At 34.6% G+C, this 22,774-nt stretch overlaps 1 protein-coding gene and 1 non-coding gene across 7 annotated transcripts in view; both read right to left on the reverse strand.

The window, feature by feature from the left end:
* The window catches only part of LOC126969534 (low-density lipoprotein receptor), a 352,782-nt gene that overhangs the window by 94,130 nt on the left and 235,878 nt on the right, over window positions 1–22,774 (reverse strand). The gene's annotated exons all lie outside the window — the stretch shown is intronic.
* On the reverse strand, window positions 9,428–9,501 carry Trnaf-gaa (transfer RNA phenylalanine (anticodon GAA)). Its single transcript has one exon. It is a non-coding gene; the product is annotated as a tRNA-Phe (tRNA).

Here is a 22,774-nt window from a genome sequence, read left to right on the forward strand (position 1 = left end):
ACAGTTTATATGCTTACAATCCTCGTTATTCACTAATAATCTGAATAAATTCACCTACACCAAAAATTATAAGCTATAAGAGTCACTTTTCTGAGAGAAGTACCAAAAAAATGCGTCACGCCATGCCAAAAAACTTGTTAAACTTCAAAGAAAAGTGGTAGTTTAAAAAGGCTCGGCAGTGTTAACTATAACCAACAGCAAGCATTAGCAACCTACAAATAAGATATTAAGGATATGAGTAACAGGATTAAGTAGTGTTCTCGAAATGCTATACTTTCACCACAAAACTTGTCTAAAACACCATGTTTTCGTGTTTTCTGCTTACTCTTCGCCTTAAGGCGGAAGTGAGGGATATAACTTATCATCTAGCTTTAACATATAAAATCGAAAATTGTAAACATTGTTACGTTAATTATAGGTATTGTTACAAACAAATCTATTTAATGCCTCCTAAGTATTGTTTATGTATATCAATGTGTTTGCATTAATAACGCCCAGAGTTCTGAGTATTAATTGTAATTTGAAATAGAATACATTAAAAGCGTCATGTTAATATAATGTAACATTTTCGATTACCTCTGATATACATTAAGCTAGTTATTAACACCCAACACCAGTAACAATCATTTGCCTCTGTATTTGTATGTGTTAATATTAAATATGCAAACTGAATAATAAGCGAGAGACTCACAGCATCTGTGGCGATGTTTCCACAGATTATTCCAAGTAACAAAGAGACTGCGATAGTTTTGTCCGTACACTTACAACATACTACTGTATAAACCAACACAGCATACGAGATAGAAGAGCATCTCTCTTCTTTTTCATTAAAATGCAGGTTTAGTCAAATAATTTTAAAGTAGTCTTAAAATGCACTTCTAAATATTTATCAGAAATTTAATTTTATGCAATGTCAAGAGGAAGTTATTAAACGATTTAATTTACTTAAGAGTGGGATAATACATATATCGAGTAAGGGTGGGAGGCTCCTTTGCACAGGAAGCCGGCTAGATTATGGGTACCACAACGGCGCCTATTTCTGCCGTGAAGCAGTAATGTGTAAGCATTACTGTGTTTCGGTCTGAAGAGCGCCGTAGCTTGTGATATTACTGAGACTTAACATCTTACGTCTCAAGGTGACGAGCGCAATTGTGGTGCCGCTCAGAATTTTTATGTGTTTTCAAAGAATCCTGAGCGGCACTGCATTGTAATGGACAGGGCGTATCAATTAACATCAGCTGAGCATCCTGCTCGTCTCGGCCCTTATTGTCATTAAGTATATATATATATATATATATATATATATATATATATATATATATATATATATATATAAAAGTGTGAACTCCTTCTCTTAAATAATCATTTATCCACAAATACTTTTAAAGTATTGTTTTTACACTTTTTCACAACGCACGACGGCATTTCATTGCGACGCAAACTGATCTGTCGGTCGGATAATGGCGGCCGATCGGCTTGTATTAGGGTAAGTGTATGCGTGGGGCTATGTATTTACACGTTTACAGGCTTGTTTTGGCGCCTTACTGTTATGTAAGGTGACAAGGAGTCCTTCTTATTTTACTCGTCCGTGTTCTACTGAGATCTAATTGTGAAGGTCACGAGATGGAGTGAAATGAACCTTATTCAATTCAAAGCCCAAAAGAGTCAAGTTTGCCTGCTAACCAGTAAGCCTCGCCTCGTATCGAAATACTTGGTCGCGATTGAATTCCGCGGTCATATGTACGGCAAAGTTAGATTGCCTTCGCAGAAACTGAGGGTCATCAAATACCGGCCACATTGTTGCGCTCTACAAAGCGTAGCTTCACCACACATTAAGTATTAATCTCATTTATACGTCTAGATATAGACAGCTGTGAAAACGTCGAAAAAAATTGAGGTTGACAGTTAACCTCTATTTTGAGCAATGCACGCACACTAATACAAGGTGTTATACAAATCGCGAGTGTAACATATTCTAGCGCTCTACAAAGCGTAGCTCTACCACATATTCAGTATTCATCTCATATCGGAACTGGTGTATTAGCGGGAACATTTGAAGGCTTGCAAGGCAGAGCTGCTGAGAATCGTAGCGATCTTATGTCAAAAAGTTAAAATTCGTATCCTTTAACACAAATTGACATTTGAGTCACTCTTAGAGTTATGAAGTTAAGTTCCGATTTAGGAAAAACATATTCTCGTTACAAGACGGAATTCGTCAATTGTTCGGAGGTGTGTATTTTGAAAAACTTGACATTTGGTTGAGTTGACAACTTAAAACATCATTATACTGGGATCCCCAGAATAGACTACCCATTTTATATAATTAACTAGCCCGCTCGCATCGTTGGGCGAATTTTAAAAGGAAATAAATTAAATTTTATTCATCTTATTACAAAATATACAATAAGAAAAATAAGTAGCCATAAACCATTTAGGATAAATTACGCATCGAATGGTGGTAGGTTCATGTCGGTACGATAAGTGGCTTAGGCGTGAAAGAGCCTTAAACAAAGACCATTTTCATTATATATATATATATATATATATATATATATAAATTCCCTACAACATAACTAAATAGGTTGCTGTCTGTGGGATTAGCGATTTTTATACCCTTAATGGTATATTATTCCAAAATTTTTTAGTTAATTGTCTATAATGTGAAAAAAAGTTTCACTTTTACCGTGGTTTCGTAAAACCACACAATCCTTTTTTTTTGCTTTGGGACATTATTTCAACACCTGTTTGAACTTTCATGATTTGTTCAGTCCAACAACGTGTGTTTTGATTAGAAACTCACATAAGAAGCAATTCGATAGAAGAATTTAGGCGTGTATTCGGACGTCAGTTTAATAACGACGGTGTTCAAACTATTCTTCTACGTCTAGGCTTCTTCAAATTTTGTACAGAACCATTTTCCCGCCAATGACGAACCCATAGCTACTAGTTTTACGATTTGGCGCGAGACCCCTATTGTTGTTATAATATAAAATAAGTAGTCTATTATGCGGAACCCAGTATAATAGAGACTAGAGTACATACTATCATAACCCTTTTGATAGTAAATACTACAAATATTTAAGATTTGGTATAACAATATTGGTAACTTCGAGTGAGATTGTCGTTCGAATGTCATTGACGTACGGCTCCGATCCACTTATGGTTCAGTTAACTTTCTAGGGAAATTATAGAAGGATATGAATCTGGAGCAAAACATAGATAGAATCGAAACTTAACGTGAACGATTTTGAAAGTACTCTGAAAACGACTCGATCACTTGCATTGTGCACAGTCATCGCTTCATTGTAGTCATCTTCTGGAATACGACCTGATCACCAAATAGTGCGTAATAAATGTTCACTTGTCAATGTGTGTGTTGGCTAGTTGAATCATCATTCATTTCAACCGGAAGACGTCCACTGCTGGACAAAGGCCTCCCTCAAAGATCACCATGACGATCGGTCCTGCGCTGCCCTCATCCAACCTACTCCGGCGATCTTGACCAGATCGTTGGTCCATCTTGTGGGGGGCCTACCAACACTACACCTTCCGGTACGTGGTGGTCATTCGAGGACCTTACTGCCCCAACGGCCATCTGTCCGCCGAGATATGTGCCCTGCCCACTGCCAATTTAGTTTCGCAATCATTTGGGCTATGTCGGTGATTTTGGTTCTCCTACGGATCTCCCCATTTCTGATTCGATCTCGCAGGTAAACTCCGAGCATAGCCCTTTCCATTTTCTGCTGGGCAACAGTGAGCTTCCTCATAACGCCTATAGTTAGCGACCTCGTCTATGTTCCCTATGTCATCACTGGCAACACATATTGGTTAAAAACCTTCGCCTTAAAAAAAATTATTGAAAAACTCAAGAGTTAATGCCAAGCGTGGCAGTTTACGACTTATAAAACAAAATCCATTACAGTAACAACAGATTCACTTACTTTTTCTATCTTACTGTATCTTCGTTAAAGATGTTCTCCTCTCTCGCACACTATTATTGTCTAAGCGCTAGTGCATCGTAAGTCTATGATTCCACCGCAATTATTAACGGGAGTGTTCCCAAGAGATACTCCAGCTAATCACTTCCGCCGATTTCCACCATATCAGAGACGCTTCAAACTCAAATATCATAATTATTTTCTTTATAATTATTTAATTATCCATCACGGAAATTTGTTCCGCGGACAACCAATCTGTGGAGTGACATTACTCGCGCTTAATTTCCACGGCAATAAAAAAAAGCGCGAAAAGAAAAATCACGAATACCCTAACTAACTAACCTCAAAAAAAGATGGGCAACGCTTCTGTGATTCCTCTGGCCTTACAAGGGACTATAGGCCGTTGTGATTACTTACTATTACACCAGGTGACCCGTACTGTAATTTGTCTCCCACTACCAAAAAAAAGTAATTAAATTTCATTCAAATAGTCATTTCGTATAACGCTGGAATTTAGTAAGCCAATATCCATAATGATTGGTTTCAATATTAACATCAGTGTATGTTCGAATAAATGTATTTTAGATTGTGGTTAAACATAATGCTGAAATAATATCCTAAATCCCAATCCATTTCAATAGTTACTGATCTATAATTAGTATTAGAGTAAAGCGGTATCAATAAACATTTAATTCGAGTGCGCACCAACCATCCCCTCCGGATACACGCGACCTAGTTAACATAACTATCTCTTACTCCTACATACTGTAAATGTTCTACATGGGTCGTGTACTATCCATACTAATAATAAGAATGTGAAATCTGTTAATTATTACGACTTCAAAAAAGGAGGAGTTTCTCAATTCGTCGGTATGTTTTTTTATGTTCCCTCAGGACTTTCGAACGGGTGAACCGATAATATATATAATTGATCATTCTTTTCTTATTTAAAAGCTAGTGCTTCCCGTGTCGTCCCATTGAAATTTGGTCTAGATCTGACATTGGCATCTATGAGAAAACCATAAAATGTTAAATTTGCTATAAGTATTTGCTCGACAAATTAACGAATATATAATATATATTTTTGGTGTCGAATTGAACACAATATAATATAATTATTAATATTTTATGATTTAATAGAATGTAAGGTATGTTGAGTATTTTAGATCCGGTTATTTGGGTCTGGCTGGTATTTATGAAGTTAAAAAGTTTACATTAAAAAAATCAAACTAATTAGTAAGGTATTCTTTTCTAGCTAGTTATATTTGTTTTCTATCTGTCAAAATAATTGAATCTAATGAACAAAAATATATTTTAAAATTTTATTACGAAAAGGGCAGAAAAGCAACGCAAACCGCGGAAAAAGTGTTGACCTTAATGGACCTAAGTCAGTGTCAGAAAGAGTAGCCAGCAGTATAGTACGGGAATTCTAACGTCAAAGATCGCGTTGGTCGCCCACGGATATTATGGACGATATTTTGAAAAAATGGAGCAAGATCGGCCATATCAGGTGTTACGATACCGCTGAAGAGTTTGGGAATAAACCAATAAAGAGTTATGTCTCGCAAGTAGACGTTCGTGTAGAATTTTATGAACACTTCCCGGTCCAATCTGAAGTATGTGCTGAAATAATGTATGATTCGCGTATTATCTTGCATTAAAATTTTCGCTGCGATCCCGTTTTCATTCACAACAGCCGGCAAAAAGTGATCACTACTTTCTGAGTCAGGGTTGCTTTAGAGGTACTTTTATCGTTAAATGTTATAAGAAGTCTATCATACGATTCATCGGGTTACAGACGACATTTGAAATCATACAAAATCTTTGCGTGAAAATGTTTCCGACGTAGCTTCATTTTTTAAAGACACTCGATAATTTAAATTAGCTCGTAAAAATTTGGAGGGAATATGTTGTCTTACTCTCATAGAAAAAATCAGAAAAACTTATTTTCACAAGACTTTCTCCGTGTTCTGGTAACTACTGTAATTAAATGTGAGTAAACTTTGCAAAGAAAATCTTGAGAATTTATATTATAAAATGCGAAGCACATTTTCCCCAACCTAGGTTACCTATAATAATCGCTTAGTAGTAATTTTTTATATACCTACTAATCTTCTCTCAGTGATACAGCCATGCCTTTTAAAATACTATAAAATTTGATGGTCCACCAAGGTGGTAAAGATGGTAAAGAAAAGTAAAAGCCCTTAAGAATTTGTTAATGGAGAGTGATGTAGTATATTAACGAAGACAAAGCGAGACTGCAAGACTAGGAAATATTAACCGATAGCTTTACCCAATTTTCGGGTCCAATAAATAATTCGCGACGTGTTCTGAAATAGTAATGAGTTCGGAAAGTCGTGTCTGAGGAGGAAATATTGTTTGTTGAGGTAACGCGCGACCAAACCAAGTTGATATACGTGATTAAATAAATATTGACAAACTTTACTGAACCCTTTTTTATTGTATTACTGTGTTAACCAATATAGGTTAGAACAACTGGGTACCAGTAAATAATCAGTAAAATTACCGACCTCGCTTTATACAAGTCTTTTTGTGCGTTTTTCTGTTTAGTTTTAACTTCTACATCAAAAAAATTCGATATTTTTTAGTATAAAAAGTTTACTTATGTATCTCACCTAAAATATAAAGTAATCTAAAGGCTACGAGAGAACGAGAAACCTTATAATTTGCGTAGGTACTTATGCTATGTGCATGCACAGAACACCAATTCCATTGTTATTCTTGTCTACTTCGGAGTTTCATAAAGTTTTGTGAAGTAATAATATTACCTATTCAACATACACCAAAAAGACTTGCCGCCAGTTGCAGAAATTATATTTAAAGTTTATGTTTCATTATATCACATGCATTCTTTGACTGTCAAAAAAAAAAAAGTAACGGTCACGGACGAGTAAAAAAAGGACTCCGCGCCGTGATATTAGCAAGTGAAGCACCGTTATGCTAGAGTATGTGCGGTTACGAGGTATATTACGGCACCAGATACACATTTTTTTCTCACTTAAATAATCAGATATCCAAAAATACTTTTATAGTATCGTTTTTATAATTTTTCACAACGCACGACGGCATTTTAAAAAATATTTTATTGAGACGCAAACTGATCTGTCACAGACGATGGCAATTCTCATAATGGCCGCCTATCGGCCTGTACTAGTGTAAGTGTGTGCGTGGGGCTATGTTAATCGGCTTGTTATGGTGCTACACTGTTATGTAAGGTGGTGACACGGAGTCGTTATTTTTTTACTAGTCCGTGATGACGGTATTATATTTAATGAAACATAAACTTTAAGGATACTTTCTACAACCAGCGGAAAGTTATTCTGTATTAAACTTGTTTTTATAGCGATTAAGAGAAAGAGAAGGAAGAAAAGCAGCGAGTAAATAAGACAGAGCTTTTGTGGGATAACCAAAATCGTGTTTTTAGAGCAAGGGAAAAAAGCCAGAGCTTTTCTGTACTAATATTAATAATGTTTTCTACAGCGAGCAAGAAAGTCAAAAAGCTTTTGTCAGATAATTTTAATAGTTTTTTACAGTTAGCAAGAAAGACAAAGCTTTTGTGGTATGAAATAGGTAATATTTAGTAGCGAAAAAGCAAGACACTCGGGTACTAATATTAATCTTAGCCTATTTTGTTTCAATACTCATTAAGAATAACAGAATATTTATGTACATATCTTTGACCATGCAGAATTATGGGAAATATAAATATCTTATTATCATCAAATCAAACACAAATTATCTGTAACAAAAAGAGCTAATCTGTTAGCTTAAAATAACTGATAAACAAATGATATGCGAAGACGTAACGCTATAATAAATTCATGTCAATGTTCATATAAAATATGATAAGTTTGTAAATATTGGATGACCGAATTTCCTGCGCCAGATAGCGATATCGACGGGTATGGGTCAATGCGTCGCTCCGTTTCCGATTGTCACTTGATATATCAATGAACAAAGAAGGTTGAACATCTCTACGTAGCTAGCTCGTATTTAAAATGACACATTTAGTCTGAGCGATAACGATTCCAAAGAGCAATTTGCGAAATAGTAACTGGTGCTCTTTATAGCTTTCACAATACGAATATAATGGCAGTCTGCGTCTTCGTTTTAGCTATATATTTTTTTTATGAAAATAAGGGACGAGACGAGCAGGACGTTCAGCTGATGGTAAATGATACGCTCTACCCATTACAATGCAGTGCCGCTCAGGATTCTTGAAACAATCTACCCTTACATTCGTCACCTTGAGACATAAGATGTTGAGTCTCAATTGCGCAGTAATTTCACTAGCTACGGCACCCTTCAGACCGAAACACAGTAATGTTTACACATTACTGCTTCACGGCAGAAAAAGCCGGCTTCCTGTGCAAGGAGCCTCCCTCTGGTAAAATATTTCTTAGGGATATATAAGCTATATTTCTTATGGACACTACGTTCAATTTATTGCCGCTGTAGTAATCTTATACCTGTGTACAAGACTTGTGTAATCTTTACTTTAAATAGGTAATAGGTAAGCTAGGATTAAGGGCTACTTCATAGGTCTAGGTCATCAATTTTACATTATTTTAATACCAGACAGTATACTAGGACACACTGAGCACAAATTCATTAAAATATATTAAAGCTACTTTGACAAAGAAGGTTTACTATAGTATAGTAGATTACATAGATTATAGAAGATATTGATGCATGGTTCTTATCTGGTTCTGCACAGGCCACCTAAAACTGTATTATATTATATTTAGTAGGTTAAGTGGGCCAGGAGTTTCTTATCAGTTCTTCTCCCCATGTCAAAGCTCTTTTACGAACTGATATAGCTTCATGGCGTTTACTAAGTGTTGTTGCAATATGTTATGTTATTATCACTCCCTATGGTGAATAAACGTATTTCTATCGTATTTGATTTATGTAATAGACTATGTTTTACTTAAACTCAAAGGTATATCTATTAGCCTTGATCTCAGTTTAAGCGCAAGGACAAGTCGATTTCACCAATTCATTTTAAACGCGTTCTCGAAAACTGTTCATAATCAATAGAATTTAACAGTAAATATGTCAAAACTGTCAATGAAAGGTGTGAACAAAATTCAAATAATTTATTCTTTATCGATAACAACAGTAATACCTACCTCTGCAACGCGATGACAAAATGTTATCCGATCAAATTTCGGCATTCAGGAACAAAACTGTTTGTTGGTGAAATGCTAACTTTACATGACACCTCGTAATTCGCCCCAAAATTATACTGTGCCTTTCTCATTCTCCAACTTTTTAGTTTCACCGATTTAAAGCTAATGGCTTTATATTGTGGGTATGCTATCTTAAAACTATGCCGCTAATTATTCGGTAGTTTGATGCGAATCAGCTTCCACCGTCGCATTCAATTCATGCTTATTTACCTTAAGGCCTTGATAACCCTTACTTTTAGGATTAAGACACAAATAAAATTTGAAAAACAAATTTTATGAACGATGCGGGATTCGAAACCACGACCTCCGGCGTTTCGTGCCGGTGCTCTAACCAACTGAGCTAACCGTTCCAGTACCGCCTCGTTATAAAATTCTGTTTGCTTTGTTCAACTCTCAGGTTGTGGCTTCATCTACAGGATCCACTTTACAGTTGATAACCTGCTCAACCCCAATATTTGCATATTAGGAAATTGACTTGAGATATCGCTCTTGTAAATCTAAACAATATGTTATGTTTTTAAAGTGATAACCCTCACTTCTAGGATTAATACACAAATAAAATTTGAAAAACAAATTTTATGAACGATGCGGGATTCGAACCCACGACCTCCGGCGTTCCGTGCCGGTAACCAACTGAGCTAACCGTTCGAGTAGGTACCGCATCGTTCATAAAATTTTGTTTTTCAAATTTTATTTGTGGTCTTCTTCTCTCTTCATCTCGAAGCTTTAACGACGGTACGTTCATAAGTTACTGCTGCGTTAGTTATTCGCCGGAAGTTATATTCTAAAATTACTCAAACGTTCAATGTGATCATTCTTACTGAGCCGAATGAAAATACAACTGAATTTCATACAATGTTCTACATTTTTTAAATGTAGAATGTTCTCTGTTATTTGAAAGAACCTTTTTACTCAGAAATCTTGTCGGCCGGGTTTTATTTTAATCCTAATTAGCCAGTACGCCAAAACGTCAATTTCATGCTTACTACATCAATTAAGGCAATTCTGTTAAATAAATTTAATCATATAGGCTTGAACTAAGCGCTTTTGAATCGTCATTATAAATATTTACAATTACTGGATTAATTTCAGAATATTTATTATATCAAAAAGAATACATATTCACTTACTGAGATACTTAAACTAACATGATACACATAGTTATTGAGCGGCAAATTGTTGTGTATATACTATACATAATTTAAGTCGTTATATTTAAAGTTAAATTTTATTTGATTTCAGAATATTAATTATCTCAAAAAGAATACAAATTCTGGATCTACCATATGTTCGGAAAAAGTAGCTCTCGTGAGAAGAAATTACAAGGAAACTCACTCACACGGGCACTCTTTTAAATCAATTACTATTTTAAGTTGTAATTAATTTACATTAATAAACTCACAAATAAAATTTGAAAAACAAAATTTTATGAACGATGCGGGACTCAAACCCACGACCTCCGGCGTTCCGTGCCGGTGCTCTAACCAACTGAGCTAACCGTTCGGGTACCGCCTAGTTATAAAATTCTGTTTGCTTTGCTCAACTCTCAGGTTGTGGCTTTAAGTTTAAGTTATAACCCACCCAGGGTTATCACTTAAAAAAAAACATAACATATTGATCAATAAATTCGTTTGTAAGGTTCTTCTGAAACCAATATATGACTCGTGTTCAAAGTTAATAAGCGTATTAATATGAATAATTTATTCATACAAAGTAATAAAAAATAAACTTATATAAATTATTGTATATATTGGATGCATCGAAACTAATTGGAACTTGAATTGTTTGTGATACGATGCTTCGGGAAGGGTGAACATGATGGCCGCGATTATTGTGATAAGTAATCGCATCAAATAAAGACAATGATAAGTATAACTGCTTCTGACATAATAATAACCGGTCCATGTAATGTTTTGGTAAGTTCTTCTTTCAGACAATCTTTGGCATGACAAATCATATCGAATTGAGACACTTTAAAAGACGGGTGTCATCCCCTTTTCATGGGGCAATTCGATCGCCAATGGCTGACAAATTGGCGATCATTTCGAAAACGCTTTCATTTCAGCGATCACAAAAGAAGTTCACTTACAGCCTCATTAAGGTGCCCACGGGCTGACTACCGAATGAAAATTAATTTATACGCGGACCCTTCACTGGAAAAATTACAAAAGGCAATTATAAAAGACGTCTTTCTTCATTTAGTTGCCACGATACCTTTGTTCTTAGGAATTATTAAATTTTATACATTAGCTTTATAGAGCGTGAAACATTTCAAACGTTTTTTATTAAATTTTACAATTTACTTTGCACAGGAAGCCGGCTAGATTATGGGTAGCACAACGGTGCCTATTTCTGCCGTCATTACTGTGTTTCGGTCTGAAGGGCGCCGTAGCTATTGAAATCACTGGGCAAATGAGGCTTAACATCTTGTCTCAAGGTGACGAGCGCAATTGTAGGTCCGCTCAGAATTTTTGGGTTTTTTGAGAATCCTAAGCGGCACTGCGTTGTAATGGGCATAGCGTATCAATTACCATCAGCTGCACGTCCTGCTCGTCTCGTCCCTTATTATCACAAAAAAAACTTTACAGGTTATTACAGTTTATAAAAGCACAGTTTATACGCTACATAGTTTTAATTTGTCCTTTTATTTATGTGAAATAGCCAATCAGTATTTAAATTTAATTTTTAATACAAATTTGGACATAAGGCTTGTCCCAGAAATGTATTAACACCACACGGTTATGAAGATGTATTTCTATTATATTAATGTAAGTAAAGGAAACAAACAGTATAGTATGAACAATGTAAACAAAGTAAGTACAATCTGGTATAACACCTTCACCAGTAAAGTTTCGAAAATTAAAAGTCACATTTAGACTTGTCGGAAGAAAAAATAAAATGAAAGTTAACAAAATTATACAAAATTTAATTGAGAAAAAAAAAACAGAAAATACTTTTTTTTCTAGCAGAACACTTATACAATAAATACATACAAATGTAATAAACTGCTTATATATATATTTCATACTAGCTGACCCGACAGACGTTGTTCTGCCAATAAACGGTTCGAGAGATATGGTAAATGCGTGGGTGAGTGCGTGGGTGGGATCGTGACACGATAAACTATATATGTAAACCTTCCTTGAGCTTCAACGAATCTTTAACAAAAGATTTCATTGAGATCGGTCGAATAGTTTAGGAGTTATTAGGGAACATACAAACATACATTCTCTTTTATATATATAGATTTTGATTTTGCAAAGACACTGCTAATGGAGACTGGTTCGCCAAATACGATAAAATCAAAACTGAAAAACCGATATTATTAAATAATATATTATTGGTTCTGGAGAGTTGTGTGTTGTATTTTTTATGTTTCAGTCTCGACAACCATGGTCTGTTATTAAAAACTGTATTCTCTCAATTTGTTGCTCACAATTAGTTTTCTGTAGGCCTATTCTTTTTTTTATATGAAGATAAGGAACGAGACGAGCAGGACGTTCAGCTGATGGTAATTGGTACGCCCTGCTCATTACAATGCAATGCAGGATTCTTGAAAATCCCCAAAAATTCTGAGCGGCACTACAGCTGCGCTCGTCACCTTGAGACATAAGATGTTAAGTCTCATTTGCCCAGTAATTTCACTAGCTACGGCGCCCTTCAGACCGAAACACAGTAATGCTTACACATTACTGCTTCACGGCAGATTATTTCTTTATCCAGTTCGTCCCTGCAGTTTTCATGACGTCATCTTTCACAACAAGTCCTTCATTCAATGACCATTTTGCCCCAAGAGCCATATTTCCACACGTTCGATGGCATCGGTGAATACCCTACTACTTTAAAAAATTATTAAACACGACACGAAAATTATAAACATTTATTAGGTGAGTAAAAACGGCAATAAAATATAATAGTTTTATCACCCCCTTTCTATCTGCGAGTAATAAAATGGTAATTACTGAGTAATTGATGTTTTTCTATTAAAATACGCAGATAATGCAACAATGTTTCATAAATCGATGTTTAAATAAGTTTTTCGTGAGGTTTTATTGCATCAATAAAATTTAAGTGTTCGTGATACGACATTGTGACAGATCTTATTGACCTAAGAATAGTTAATGCGGCCATTGAGCACTTATTAAACATAATTATCATATTTATAGAGGAAATTATTAATAAATGCTTCTGTAAACATGTCGCTAACATAATATATTAAAGGTGAATGACAGTTACATTGTATATGCGATATCTAAACATTTATTATTATTGAACCGTTGTGAATTATATTTTTCAATAACTGTATTGAACATACAATGTTGTTAGACAAACGTACTTTCAGAAGTCATAATCATGATTCGAAAATTAAATCTTTTGTGCCGACATCTTTCTTTTACTCGGTCGTAAAAGAGTTACGAGCTCGATCATTACTTTTACAGATTAGTTTAAAATTTATTAGTGAATTTAAAATTTTTTGTAGCAAGGAGTTTTCATACATAGAATAAAATCGATTTTATACGTGGAGAAATGAATGAGTCCGCACGCATTGAATTCTTAAAATTCTTTTCAGTGTTGTTTTTTTAATTACCAGTTTTAATTCAATTATTTTTACATTAACATTTGTCAAAAATCAAATAGGCTGTATACGAGTCCAGGGTACTGTATAGGGAAATCCAGTTACAAAAACCGTCATATTTTGAAATCATGTGGAAATAAACGTATTCTTTCATTTGTTTTTTACTATTTCCCACAACTGTATTGAAAATCGTCGTGTGATACTCGGGCGTGTAGGTTATTGCAAACTCGTGACATTAAAAACCCTCGCCTTCGGCTCGTACTTGTTATTGGCAGCTCGTTTGCAATAACCTATATTCATATATTGGATGCAGCACCTTACAAACTTTACACTATTTTTTTTGTATATTACAGCCATAAAATACTCTATACTTTGAAAAGAGTAGCCGTTGAGATTCTTATATTATATTCGTCTCACGAGTTCTACTTTTTCCAAACATATGGTAGATTTAGTAATTAAAAAGAAATATTTATAGTGACGATTCATAAGTGCTTAATTTAAGCCTAATCGAATAAAGTTAATTTGACTTTGACTTTGTGTCACAATGTACTACAATACAATCCAATGCTCACATTCAGTTGGACATGGTCAAAATAAAGATAGTATGGGTCGTTTCCAAACTTAACTATAAGTCATTTCAACTTACCCAGAGAAACCCTTTGGGGTTTTGGGGGTACTTAGATATTATGTAACTTTTAGTGTATATATTTTTTTCCCCGCATTACTGCCAAAATAGCATGCATCTAAAAAAAATCTAGGAAGTTCATAATATCATTGTTAGGAAAATACGTCCTAACGTTTGCTGAAAACTTTTCTTTTTGCGAATCGCGCTGCTGCTTCGTTTTTTATCATTCTAGTTATTAAATAATCCTTCCATGTTTTAAAGCATCAATATCTCATTCTTTATTGTTTTTTTAACATTTGTATTGTTACTTTTTATATTTCTTTATATAATGTTAATTGTTCATATCTATTGTACTTGTAAAATATGGGTTGCAGTTTTCGCAAATAAAGATTATTATTATTATTATATTATTTTGAACAATAAATGAAAAAAAATCACTCAAATGCTCTCTCACATGTTAAACGGAGTTTGCCCAATCTAGAGAACATGGCCTTAAATCCAACCTCTGTCAATGGATCACATTTTCTTAAATTTCTTACGCTTTCACCTTCTGCTAAACCGATTATCATGAAATTGCTTACACGTTCTCATAAATACAGAGAAGTAATAAAACTAATTGCTTGAGGTTTTTGATGAAATTTGTCTACTCAACGCGACAAAAATGTTCAAAGTTCACAATTAATAAAACCTTCAAATACATTTGTATACTTATTGTTAGATAGAGTTTGAATTTCGTCAATTAAGGTTGAAACAATTGGTTGTTGCTGCTCTATCGAAGTGGATGTGGCTTGAATAAAACCGACGTTCCAAATTCAATTATGAATGCTCGAAATTCGTTTCATTAATATATTGGTGACATTTATATTGGTTGCGCATTTGAAACTAGATTTAAAAGCTATAAACCTTTGATACTTTCATTGCTACCTACATATTTAGTCCGGCTTTAAGCATATACATATCAAAAAATTGCTATAATTGAAATAATAACTTCTTATGGGAGGGTAAAGGGTCGCTTTGTAACGTAACGCGTTACGGCGCCAGTCTCTCTGACTTCCCTTTCTCTCACGCATACAGCAGCGGTAGGCAGGCTCCTCCTCTCTCAATCTAACCAATTATTACTTTTATAGTATTAAATAATGATACTAATAATGTACATACACAAAATTCTAATGCACATAATCAGTTAAAGATTTTAAATAACCTTTTCTTAAATAATCATATTAATATACATAAAATTTTGGTACCTAATAACATAAACTTCTCTCAAGTTTAACAATTTCAATATTAAATAATTCAACTTAGACTAGTTTAAGTTATCATCTCGGCGTACCGAAACGCACACGTTCTTTTTATGTTCAGGTTGAGACTTGGGCTAGACGAGGGCCAGTCGTCAGCTCTTATAAATTACGGAAAGCTAACTTCGAGCCAAGTTTGGAGAGTGCTATGCTCGGAGTTTCCCTGTGAGATCGAATTAGAAATGAGATTTGTAGGAGAACTAAAGTCACCGACATAGCTCTAATGATTGCGAAACTGAAGTGAAGGTGAAGGGCACATAGTTCGACGGACAGATGGCCGGTGAAGAACCGGTAGACACAGTGTTGGTAGGCACCCCCCAAAAGACTATATATAGCCCACATATCTGTTTCAAAATAAAAATGCAATACGATACGATAATAATAAGAAGACGATGTATTAGATGATTTTAGTATTCCCTTGCATTTTCTTCCATTTTCTTTTTCCTTTCCAAAAGAAAAACAGCGCAATGACAAAATGATCACGCAATGGTTGTTAACTTGTTTATTTGGCAACAATAACAATGTCATTTACATTGTCAGAAGAAAAGTTGCTAACTTACAAAGGCGTTCACGCAGTGGACATAAAATTGACGAAACGAGCATAAGTTTTTGCAGCGTTATTATGTTAGCCTTCCATTTTTGGATGTCATTTGGTTAAAAGCAATTATAACTGAATATAGTGTCATCTTTGGGAAGCTCTGTATAAATGTCACATAGACGAAAAGTATATACGAGTGCTAAAGAGCATCTATAAGGGAAGTGAAAGCCAAACTAGAGGCACGAGGCCCAGGAATACCGATTTGAGGAGGAGTCCGACAAGGAGACGCCTATCACCCAAGTTATTGATAATATTGATAATCTCAACTGGCAGTGGGAAGGGATCAAAATCAATCAAAATCGACTTACTCACCTCAGATTCGCGGATGATATTGTTTTATTTGCAGAAACAAGTACGGGCTTAGAAAAATGTTAAATACTTTGAACACAAAAAGCGAAGAAGTAGGTCTTCAAATGAATGAAACTAAAACCGAAGTATTGACGAACAGCCACACAAACATAATCAATTTGAACGGAAAGCCTCTTGAATATGTCAAAAACTACATACACTTAGGTTAGCAATTATCATTCGAAGACAAAAACGAAGAACAAGAGGTCGAGCGCCGTATTGACATGTGCTGGAAAAATTTCTGGTCCCTGAAGGAAATCCTAAAAGGAGAATTTCCCCTTCACCTAAAGAAAACCGTCGTAGATACCTGTGTTTTCTCTACTCTCACATACGGATGCCAAACGTGGACGTATACAACAAAAATTAAAACAAAACTTGTCTCATGCCAGAAAGTAATGGAAAGGAGCGTACTAAAAATGAAAGAATACATAATGTAAATAGTGAAGGGATATGAAGAAAAACAAAGGTTGTAGATGCCTTACATTACGCTCTGAAACAGAAGTGTAAGTGGGCTAGACATAGAGCAAAATGTAGAGACAATAGATGGACCTCAGAGGCATCTATCTGGGAAGGGCCAATAGGAAAAAGGAGAATATGACGTCCTAGGAAAAGGTGGATAGAAGACATTCAAGCGACAGCAATGGAAAGAGAGGCATAGAACAAGCTGGAGGAGGCCTACACCCAAGAAGGGGTTCCAATCAATAATGATGAAGACATTACATAAAAACAGTCATTAATACAAATAAAAATTATACATATTTTTCTTATCTATGTAAATAATAGTAACAATAAGGTAATATGAAAATTGAGTATATGTTCACAAAAATCGTCACCTTTTTGCTCTTAATAGTGATTTTCATTATTATAACACTAGAAATAAGGGATCGCTTGTATCTTATTCTAGTAGGCTTCTGATACATAATAGCTTTAAGGGTAAATGTATACACTTTTTTAATAAAGTCCCAGCCACTGTTCAGGCATTATCTATCAATAAATTTAAATGTTTAGTTAAAAAATGATTCATTCATAATTCCTATTACTCCACAGCTGAACATCTAAGTGATCGGACAGCCTGGGACTAGATTATGATTATTTTATAGCGATAGAAATGACTGTACAATATTGTATATTTTTATTGAAAAGAGCGCAAAAAAGAATTCTGGGAGAGTTTCTTGCGCCGTTTCTTCTCTCTCAGAGCGCCATTTGTTTCCGAATCGGTAGTAGTATCTACTATATTAGAAATGACATCAACAATAATTCTAAAGGAATCAATTTTGAGAAAATAAATGCCTTTTATGCCTTTTAATATTTATTATAATAGATGTAGGTAATCATAGATATAACTATAATAATGTAATTTAATAGTAGATTGGAAATAAATAGTTTTTATTATTATTATATACTTACTAGCTGACCCAGCAAACGTTGTATTGCCGATATTAAAATCGCGATACAAAAGTAACTGTTGATCGTAGATGGGTGAAAATTTAAAGTTGCATGTATTTTTTAATGCTGACTCATAATCAAATAAATTAAAAAAAAATGTCAACAAAATTAAAAAAAAACTCGTGTGAACCACCCTCAACATGTAGGGGGATGAAAAATAGATGTTGTCCGATTCTCAGACCTACCCAATATGCACTCAAAATTTCATGAGAATCGGTCAAGCCGTTTCGGCGGAGTTCAAAGTTTAACACCATGACACGAGAATTTTATATATTAGATTTCTTATAAAGTGTCATCTTTACACATTAATGTTACACCAATCGGTCATTTGTAACTCATTCATTCAAAAAAGCTGGCTTGGTAAGCCGTTGGTAAAAAATGTATAATAAACACGAAAAAACGTGGTTTGCTTAAACATCTATCAGCTGTTAACGGATCGGTTACGTAATCAACGATTATAATATTGTAGTTAATGAACTTGAGCCTAAATTATATTTGTTTAATTTTGTAATATCAATTCTCTTTTACAACTGTTTATACAGACAGTACTCGAATAAAACAAAAGTGGCCGTTTTTTTAAGGAATTTATATACAAGAACAAAATTTGTTTAATAGTATAAGATAATTGGAAACTACTACTAACAGGTTCCAAGACAATGTTATATTTATTCTCGCAGGTGTACCCTAATCCGAAACTGAGATAAAGTTTTCCACATTGCGGGTCGCATCATGTCGTGTTTATTACGAATTCTGTCCTGTTCCGCTGCACGTTGTCGCAAAACAAAACTAATATACGAAAGGTTCAAAAGAAAATAATGTTTTAACATCAGCTTCTGATTAGAAAGCAACGACTTATATTATAAAAGTGATATTATATCATTACACAATATAAAAGTCGCTTTATATCGCCTGTATATCTGCTAACTCCTCCTTAAACACCCAACGGATTTTCATGCGGTTTTCACTAAAAAAGGTCTTAACCTAATTCAATTTTTATATAACAAAGAATATTTTGCAATCAAGGATTGTGCGAAAAATAAATTAACATAGCTTAATAATATAATAATAATCATTTACATAACAATGATAGCACATCATTCGTGAAATTCCACAAGAATGTTGATCGCATATCTGTCACCCCACAGATACCATTTTTATCGCGACGCCATTGACACAAGAGTGAACTAGTCAACATAAAGAGTTTATGAGACATGAAGATTGCGCCAGAATAAGATTTCACTACAAAAGTCCAGCTGATCTGCCTGATGCCTGGGGCATTCCAGTTTCTAAGTTGGGTGGTAGATTTCAATTTATGATATTTGAATCCAATTTTAACTGAATTATTTGAATTTTACCAATCATTTCATGCCAGCTATATTATGCAACATTGATTCATGGGACCCTTTTCAGTGCATACCGGCTAGATTATGGCGCCTATTTCTGCTGTGAAGCAGTAATGTGTAAGCATTACTGTGTTTCGGTCAGAAGGGCGCCGTAGCTAGTGAAATTACTGGGTAAATGAAACTTAACATGTTATGTTTCAAGGTGACGAGCGCAATTGTAGTGCCGCTCAGAATTTTTGGGTCTTTCAAGAATTCTGAGCGGCACTACATTGTAATGGGCAGGGCGTATCAATTACCATCAGATGAACGTCCGGCTCGTCTCGTCCCTTATTTTCATTTATAAAAAATACCTTGAGCACGCTTAGGTAAGGCTTAGGTAGGGAGGTAGGTAGGGCCCATTACTATCGAAACTCAAACAAATTAGTTACAAATATTTACGAAAAATATTTCAAATAATTTGCGCCTACATTATGTGTGAGTAACATGCATGCACACAACCCACAGGACATGACACAATAATTGAGAGCCCTCACGGGGTTCCTCTCCCGCCGTTGTAAGCTGAATGGGCATCTAGCCAGAATGGGTCTCAATGAATCAAACCTGTGCAGATTCTGCTGTGAAGCCACTGAAGATCGCAAACACATCCTACGGGAATGCCAGGCTATTGCCAGAGTCAGGTAGGGGTGCCTTTACTTAAGGCAAAGGAGGATCTGAGGATCCTACCCTTAATAGTAATAGGCCTTGAGGATGTAATTTACACTTCGGCATAGTAAGGGCACACGTTCCCTAGCTAGTAGCCTCGCCTTCCACATCTCATTCTTAGATATAAGGATCTAAGAACAGGCACGCTAGTGCAAGCAGGGGGCACAATAGATCCTAGGATTTAAGAGGTTTTCGACCCCAAATCATAATAAAATAATAAAAAAAAATACGCAGCCCTCTGTATTCCAATTTCTGGTTTATTACTTAAAAAGGGTAATAGTTTTTTTGTAGAATATAAAGACAAACGAGCCTGCAAGTCACCTTATAGTAAGTGCCCTTTACAATATAAGGAATGGACAGAGAAAGACAGAGAAGAATTACAAGATTATTACAAACTTGCTGGTCTTACAAATATAACGCTTGATCTTCAATATACTGGAATTCAAATATGTCCCATTAACAGCTAACTATTTGCTAAACGAACGATTTATCATATACCAACAAAAATTTACAAAACTAAAGCATTAACAAATGAAGACAGTCTCAATGTGTAAGCTCAAAAACGTTTGGGACGTAATAAAAGAAATAATATTATAGTAATACTAAAAAGTTAATAATATCAAGTTATAGAACTTAAACGAAATAATAAATTATTATCTCAATACAAAAGATATCGATGAAATTAATTTTTTTACCAGATTATCAATTAATACAACATGCACTTGCATGCGAAAAATTAATGATACACATTTATTAAATTTACAGTTTCAACAAAAATTAAACCTGAAAGAATGGATCAAATTCGGAGAATTTTTAAAGCAGAAAATTTTATACAATGCTATGTTAAATTTACACGTTATCGAAATTTAATGAGTCATTTAAAACGCATTTTTTTTAAGTACTACAGAGAAAAATCATCGAAAGCGAATTTGCGAATTAAAAATTTCTGAGCTTAAGCGATTCACTATTTCATTTATAAGGCCAATATTTTATCAAGGTACAAGTGTAGTCAATTAGTTGAGTTCCTATTCATTGTCATTATAATCATCTAAACAACTCGTTTATGAAAGGGATTGTATATTTTACAGAATTTAATTATAAAGCAGAATTGCAACCAAAAAGCTTACAAAAACGTAAATAATGCGACGACATTTTTCCATTTCCCTTTATTCATACGTACGTAATTAAACTAGCTGCCGGCGACTGAGATATCTCTGGGGTATTTTGTGGTTTGTTTGCTGCGGAATGGAAGTGAGAGCCCATTAGTGCCAGTCTTAATACGGCCGCCCCGAGCATTGAGAGTAATCGTCATGACATCTGTGTTTGTTGTTATATTATATGAACGGGGATTAACTCAATGTGTACTAAATGGGAATGGTTTACGGATCCACGCCGGACAATTTAGACGTGAATTGTTTCGTGTGTGGCCACTGCTACAACTTATAGGCGAAACTGTATCTAATACGTCTGTAACAGGGGCGTGCATTAGTTTTCTAGAAGGTAGGTACTGTAGATGTAACTGTACAGACCTAGACAGTACTTTTTTTTTTGTCTAAATATTGAAGTAGTTTGTGTTTCGTATATATAGTTTCCAGGCCATTTGGTCTAATATGTTATTCATATAGATGTTCAATAGGTACTATTGAATACAATACTGTTTTATTGAATTAATAGAAGTTCGATTAAAGAATAATGGAACCAAATTCATCTAAAAAAAAATTAAACACTTGTGCTATATTTATTTAGGTTCTTAACGAGGTAGGCACTGACTAATTGCCTAGTTGGTATGCACGCCTCTGGTCTGTGAGATACTCACTAACGCCTCACGACTGGGAAGCTCGCTGTAGTTTTTATGAATATATCAATTATTGATATTGGTAGCATCTGCAGGATAGAATATCTGTATACGGTATCGAAATTTTAAAGTTGTTTTATGATGGGCCAAATTGCCCTTTCCCATTCGAGCTTTACCATATCTAGAATAACAATCCTGTGATTTGTAAGACACTTCTTGCATTGCACAGATATTTTGAGGAATTAGTTGATAGACCTTCAACCAAAGAACATACTCTAAATTGAAAGTCCGCTAACACATCTTTGGGACAAAAGAGGTTGAACACTTGTTTGGACCCTCTAATATAAAAAGTACTGTTTATTTTCTTGACTTACTTGTCCTAACAAATAATAAATGTAAGCAACGACAATGAATAATAATGTTTGGTTCCGATTATAATAATATATATAAAAAGTGTTAGGACTCCTCTTCATTTCAATATAAACTTTGCTATATGAAACTATGAGTCTTTTAATTGAAGATATAAAGGCTAAGCTAAACATTTGATAAATGTGAAAGCATAGAAAATTTAAATTTGTTGCTTGCAGCTTGCATGAGAACAAACGAGACAGCCTTAAGATTTATGATAGGGGGAGCAAGATATTCATGTAAATATAGTAGCTGGAAGAAATATACGAGATGAAAAATTAATCACTGAAAGAGGATTAGCCAAGAAGATGGATAGACATTAAGAAGATTTTAGTTGTAAAATTGTACGGCGTTGATTTATTTTTAAAGAATTTTTTCTAGCTTTCCATGTTAGTTATAACTTTGTTGGTGCTAGTAATGTGGACGAAACCTTACAACTAAATTTTCCAGCTGTTCATCTAACCTCATTAAGCTATAATTTACATGC

This window comes from Leptidea sinapis, chromosome 18 (genome assembly GCF_905404315.1).
Source record: "Leptidea sinapis chromosome 18, ilLepSina1.1, whole genome shotgun sequence".
NCBI classification, from domain to species: domain Eukaryota; kingdom Metazoa; phylum Arthropoda; class Insecta; order Lepidoptera; family Pieridae; genus Leptidea; species Leptidea sinapis.